This window comes from Lolium rigidum, chromosome 5 (genome assembly GCF_022539505.1).
Source record: "Lolium rigidum isolate FL_2022 chromosome 5, APGP_CSIRO_Lrig_0.1, whole genome shotgun sequence".
Classification (NCBI taxonomy): domain Eukaryota; kingdom Viridiplantae; phylum Streptophyta; class Magnoliopsida; order Poales; family Poaceae; genus Lolium; species Lolium rigidum.
This window is the reverse complement of record NC_061512.1, coordinates 260,890,489-260,897,651: the sequence shown is the minus strand read 5'-3', so window position 1 is coordinate 260,897,651 and position 7,163 is coordinate 260,890,489.

The window sequence follows — 7,163 nt, the reverse complement described above, 5'->3', positions numbered from 1 at the left end:
AGTATACCTAACCGAATTATTTTGTAAAATCATTGGTACAATAGGGGCCTGGAATGCTTTATGTGTATATACCATTTATTTGAAAACTTCTTACACCCTCTGATTAGCAGGTACATGTAATAAACAAAATGAAGTGTAAAATCTCTACTGGGAGGCTATTCAAACTATTTTGGAGTAGATTTTTTTTCGAGGATGACGGGGGGGGGGGGGGGGCAAGGCGCCCACCGCTTGCATATTATACTCGAAGAGGCCAGGTAGCCGATCTGAATGTACAAGAGTGAGAAGTACAACGGGGGAGGGGGAAGAGAGGCACACGATTTACATGGCTCTAGCAATAATATAGGAATGAAAAGCATCTACGTCGGCGCGGTCGCGCACCGGGAACCGCCAATGCCAAAGGGCCAGGTCGTCACTCACCCGGCGTAGAACGAGGCGTGCGGAGGGTGTTCGCCGTTGAACACAAGGTTGTTGCGGGCTTTCCAGATGGACCACAGGATAGCCGCAACCCCCATGTGCCAAACAGCGGAGGAGAAGCCTGCAGGGGCATGGACGGCCCAGACAGAGAAGTGCCCGGTCGGGAGTGGGACATCCAACCGAGACCAAACCTCAGCAGCAACAGGGCACTCGAAGAAGATGTGCCGCCCTGTCTCAATGCCCGGACAGGCAGCACAAAGCTCAGATGGGGCACAACTCTTGTAGAAGAGGTTTGCCCTAGTGCTCAGCCGGTCAATGTCCGCCAAGTAGATGAAGATCTTCAGCTTCTAGGGTAGCCGAAGAGACCAGGCCACGCAAGCCGACTGGTCACGAGGGTGTGCTGGCGATAGCATGCGGTAGGCCTCTCGCGAGCTGAACCGGGGGGTCGAAGGAGAGTCGATGAAGCGCGTGTCGTGGCCGGGGCAGAGGGGAGCGCTGTCAATGATCCGCATGACCTCTAGGAGCTCCCCCTCCGCGGCAACGGAGAGACGGGGCTGCAGGTCCAGCCCTCCAGCAGCCACGGCGGCCACCGTGGCATGGCGGCGTGTGCGAGTGGGAGAAGAGCGTCGGGAAGCGGTTGGCGAGTGGCGAGGCCGGGCCGCCACTTGTCCAACCGGAAGGACGTGGAGACGCCATCATCAACCTCTACCTGAGTAATAGCCCGGTAGAGCGGGAGGCACTTGTCGACGATCAGCTCCAAGAAGGAGGGAGTCTTGGAGGTTTCCCCCAAGTCACGACCTGTAACAGAGAAGAACCAACACTTCCATGGCAATGGGTCAGGTGTGTGTAGTGTATGGATAAAGTTGAGCAGAAAACACATGTTCTGCCGGTGGAGATCCTTGATGCCGAAACCTCCCTCCTGCACGGGCAACACCGCCTTATCCCAAGCGATTAGACAACGAGCACCAGAACATGTATCCTTTCCGGTCCAGAAGAAAGCATGGCGTCTCTTGTCAATCCTGTCAATAACCCCACGGGGAAGCAAGTACAAGCACATGTAGTATGTAGCAAGATTATTCAAAACAGAGTTACACAAAACAAGCCTGCCCCCAGCGGATAAAAGGTTCGCGCGCCAACCAGAAAGACGACGGTCAAAAGAGCGGACAAGAGGATCGAAGGCCCAAGTGGGAAGCTTATAGGGGGAGAGAGAGGAAGCCCAAGATAGGGCCGAGGGAAGGAGGAAATGGGGCAACCTAACGTCACTGCCATGGTCGTTGCCTCCTCGGTAGAGACATTCATGGGGATGAAGCAAGATTTATGGAAGTTGATTGCAAGGCCGAGTGGCCGCCGCAAAATTATCAAGAACCCTCTTAAGGGTAGCAGCCGCCGCCGGGCTAGCTTTGCACAGAATCAGGGTGTCATCCGTGTATTGCAGAACGGGGAAAGCGGTAACAGCTGAGAGGGGGCGCTCCAGCTCCCCGTGTGCCCAGGCCTAGCGGATGAGGCATTGGAGAACATTGGCGACGATGATGAAGAGGTACGGGGAGAGAGGGTCAGCTTGCCGAAGGCCATTCCTACACTTGATCCAATCTCCTGGTACGCCATTTAACAAGACCGCAGTTAGTCCGAAATGGAGGATACGCTCCATCCAGAGGCACCACCGATCGTCGAACCCACGGGCACGGAGGATGGTCAACAAAATATCCCAGTTAACCGAGTCGAAGGCCTTCACGGAAGTCAATCTTGAAGAAAATGGTGGGGTCTTTCCTCATGTGGCAGCACATAATGAGGGTTATATTTTCCCGCAAAATTATTATGAGTGGTATTGTCCCTAGTGACATCACCACCCACAACATTCTTCTCCTTTGCTTGTGCGAGTTTGGCCTTCTTGTTCTTGTTTGTGTTCGGCTTATATCCAATCCCATCCTTCCCATTGTTTGATCTTTGATTGCTCAAAAGATCATCCAAATTTTTCTCACCTTGGGGAGGGAAGGACATAGCAAGCTTGGCCTTCAACCTAGTGTTCTCCTTAATCACATTCACATGATCACAAGAAGAAGTAGAAGAACTAGGCAAATCATTTTTAGTTAATTGAATTTGAAGTTGCTCATGAGACTTGGTAAGGGTAGAGAATTCACTTTCCAAGGCCTTGTGAGTCTTTTCAAGTTTCTCTAACTCCTTAGTTAGTTTAGCATGAACAACACCAAAGGCAACTTTTTTTCCCTTTTAAGCACATTAGATAAGGCAATAGCATAATCACACTCTTTAGTGAGGTTGGATAAGGTTTCATTATGAATTTCCTCAATAGAAGACAAGTTTTCCTCTAGAGCTTCTCTAAGCTCTTGTTCTTCCCCAAGAGCTTGAGATAACGCCCCAATCTCATCGGCATTTTATCTCTCAAATCTCTCCTTGAGATCAAGGGGATCATTGGCATGTGCAAGCCTATCCAAGATAACTTGGACATGCTTTTTGGGTTCACCTTGCAAGTTAGAGATAAATTCATCCATGCTAATAATTTCTCTCTTTATCTTGAGACTCTCAACATCACATTCCGAGAAAATAGTCTTGGAGGTGGGTTTGGATGAAGTAGTTACCTAGGAAGTCTTGGCCATGAGTAAGGATGGCAATTTTACCCACGGGTACGGGTACCCGCATGGGCAGGGTATGGGTACATTTTTATGCCCATGGGTAGTACCCATACCCTACCCGTTAAGTCATGGGTAGGGCACGTGGTATTGCTTTGTACCCGCGGGTATACCCATACCCTGCCCATTTATTGTCAATTCCTTATTTTACACGTCTACTTTTGTTGACTAATGAGTTACTATATGAGAATGGGATTTTTATATTTTTTTAATTGTTATGTACTCAACTACCTGTTATCGAGTTGAGATAATTCATTTTTTAATCGAATTTATTATCGATAAATGTAAAATTGCGAGAAACTTATGTACAATTTAACCTACCCACCGGGTACCCAATGGGTATGGGTACCCGCCGGATATGGGTATGGGTATGGGTAAAGTTTTATACCCATGGGCACGGGTATGGGTAGAAGTTTGTACCCATCGACTATACGGGTATGGGTATGGTATTGCTCTACCCTGCCCATACCCTCCCCATTGCCATCCTTAGCCATGAGGCACTTGTTGAGGTTGAACGAGAGGTCCTCATTGGGAGATTTGAAGAGAGATGTCATAGTGGTAGAGGCACTAGAGGCCTTTTCACTTAATGTGTCTTCGTGAGCATCTTCTTCATCTCCGGAAGTGAGAACATGAGAGGCCTTGACCATGAGACATCTTGCATTGTTGGAGGAGTCTTCATTGGGAGATTCAAAGAGAGATGATGAAGGTGTAGAGATGATAGCAATGACGGCCACCTCACTTATTGAGTCGTCTTTGTCATCTTCTTCTTCTCAGGAAGAATACTCCTCACGGGCAATCAACACATACTTCGATGGCTTCTTGGTAATGTCATAGCCACTTTTCTTGACAAATGGCTTCTTGCGAAGAACTTTTGACTTGTCCTTGAGGATGAGCTTTCCACCATGATCTTCTCTATTCTCATAAGGGCACTCGGCAATAAAGTGATCTTGATTGCCACAATTATAACAAGTTCTAACTCTTGGCCCCTTGGCATCTCCTCTTTGGTTTCCCTTTAACTTGTACTTGGAAGGATCTCTCCAAAAGGATTTTGTGAGAAGAGCAATATGACCATGTAGATCACGTTTGAGTTCTTCAGAGTGTCCTTCGTACTTAGTTTCCATCAAATCTTCATCATCCTCAACACTAACATGTGCCTTCAATGCAAGGTTTCACTTCTCTTCATCCCAATAGCACGGGCACGACTATCAACCGCAATTTTTGACTCAACTTTGAAAGCATCCATTTCTTGCATGACATCATTGGAGGTGATTTTCTAAAAGTTGTGCTTGTTCTTGAGAATCCTTAGATCGGCCGGTTCAAAGGGTAATAAGGCATTGATGTACTTCCTCTTGATCCAATCATCATCAACATAAGTGGCACCAAGGTCTCGAAAGGATATAGCAAGAGCCTTGAGACGGCGGTACATATCCCGATGATGTTCACCATCTTCCATGTAGAATCCTTCGGCTTTATTGCTAACCTCTTGGAACTTATTTTGCCTCATGCTTGAGCTTCCAAGGAATATTTCGGCAAGAATATCCCAAGCATCCTTGGCGGTTGTTGCTTTCTCGATGTAGGGTCTATCATCCTCACTAATGGCTTGTTGAATCATATATAAGGCGGTGGCGTTGAGTTGGCAATCAACCACTTTCATACGAGACAAACCATTAGGATTGTGAGGCTTGTATCCTTCAACAACATTTCTCCATAGTTCAACAGATGAGGAATTTAAATAAGACTTCATCTTGGTTTGCCACAAAGAAAAAGCATTAGGATTAAGTGACGGTGGATCTCCTCGTGGATTAATGTGAGGGTGAGGAATGGGAGGATCCGGAGAATACACGAGCGGAGGAGGAACCGTCGAGTACACTCCGGTGGCATTAGGATCCAACTTGGGAAGAGACTCACCACTACCCTCATCCTTGGTTTCGGCCTCCGTAGAGGCACCAAGGGAGGTTTTATCAACAATAGGAGTGACAACCTCGGTAGTGGTGGTAGGAGGGGTAGGAGGTTTATTGGCTTGCATAAAGCTCGTCATCATATCCCTTAATTCACTTATAGAGTCATTCATCGAGGATATTGACGATTTCAATTCCTTGATGTCTTCCATGGATGCGGGCTCCCCCTCATCGGCCATACTCTCTTAGGCGATAAAGCCCGAAAAAGAGCCGAGGCTTTGATACCAATTGAAAGGATCGTATGACACCTAGAGGGGGGGGGTGAATAAGTGTAATCTAAAATTTTAATACTTTTTCAAATTAGGCTTGACACAAAGGTAAATTCTATATATATGCAACTAAGTGAATTCAACTATATGACAAGATAGCAAGTAACAAAACAAGATACACGTAGTAAAGGCGGTGAGAGGATAGAGGTAACCGAGGTGGAGCACACGGAGAGATGATGATATGATTCCCGTAGTTCCCTTCCTTTGCAAGAAGGTACATCTACGTTCGGAGGGGTGTGGTGCCACGCAGTCCAACCAACGCCACGAAGGCTCACCCTATTCTCCTGTGAGCAACGCCATAAAGGCCTAATCCACGCTCCACTAAGCGGTTGCCTTGAGGTCGCAACCGACACCTTTACACGAAGCTTGGGGCACACATCCACAACCAAATTGAAGGCTCCCAAGATGTAACCACGAAGCTTTACACGAAGAGTAGCTTCGAGGTCACCCGACAAAGATCCACTAAGAATGTTGATGAAACACAAATCCCTTTGGCGGAAGAGTAGATCTAGGTCATCTCTAGAAAATCCTCAAGTATGGTGAAGTTTGGGTGGAGGAGTAGAAAGATCTAGGCAAAATGGAGCTCAACAATGGTGTCTCGGATTTTGGGGAAAAAGTGAGCAGGAGAACCATTGGAGAAGAAGCACTATAACCCCCCCCCGAGGGGATCCTGCCGTTGGAGTGGTCAGGCCGGTAGTACCGGCCAGGTTGGGCCTGTACTACCGGCCTCTGTCGATGGCGCGGCGAACAGGAGGCGGCCACGTGGCCAAGGCAGGCCAGCACGCGCGGGCCGGGAGTGGGAGGCCGGAGCCTCCGGTCAAGGTACCGCCGAGCCCCCCAGGCACCCTGGACATGTGCTGTGGCACAATGTCTTGTTCCGGTACCGCGGGCGGTACCTAGCCCGGAGGCTCCGGCCGCAGGGTGGCCGGTGGTACCGCCCGCACCTCCGGCGGCGGCCACCCCTTCCTCTTTTTTTTTTCTTCTCTTTATTTCTTCTTCTTTTCTTCCATACTCTTCTTCTTTTCTTTTCTTTCTTTTCTCTCTTCCAACCTTTCTTCCAACAAGTCCAAGCAAGAAAAACATTTCATTTCCGAAATACTCTTCAAGCTCTTCAATCTTTTAGGCACAATGACCAACCCTATATCCTTCAAATCTTATACAACATAATTAGATGAATATAAATATTGTCATCAACGATCTCAAGGACTACCTCAGCCTCCTTGCATGGGAGACCGAGCATAGGAAGATCGTGAAGACAGAGGACAAATTCCCCATCCAACCACCCGACCTCGAGTTCGAGGAGGCTTTCAAACTCGCCTGTGGAGGCGTCGCCATGGAATCCGTGGCCCGTGCCTGCACCGGCCCCTCCAGTATCCGTGGCATGTGCCAGAGTATGTGAACCTGACCGCCAGCGATAACAAGGTGTAGGTGATGCGGTGGACGCAAACCATAGATAGGTTTTTATCAAGTTATTTTTATTTTTAGTCCTTTTTATTTGCCCTATGTACATTAATTTTTCAATATATCAAATTTTATTTTAAAAAATGGTCTTACTGACCTGCAATAAACCTAAACACACAAGAGAATGACACGACCTCATTTATATCCGTGGGCCGACCCAACTTAGAAAAGGAGATCCGTTTGGTGCCCGAAACGGGTCGACCCAAGATGCTCTTCATTTGTGCTTGACTCGGTCTGACTTTGTTTTGCAAACTATTTACAATCATACCCTGAAAATATTTAGTTTGCCCATCTGGTCATAGGGATTTTGTCAAATATTACCTCACAAGATCTGTTCCTAGGTGTCTGGCATGCCTATGAATATGACTACGCATGGCCGCTGAAAAATCATGTATTTGCTAAATTCATTTTATTAG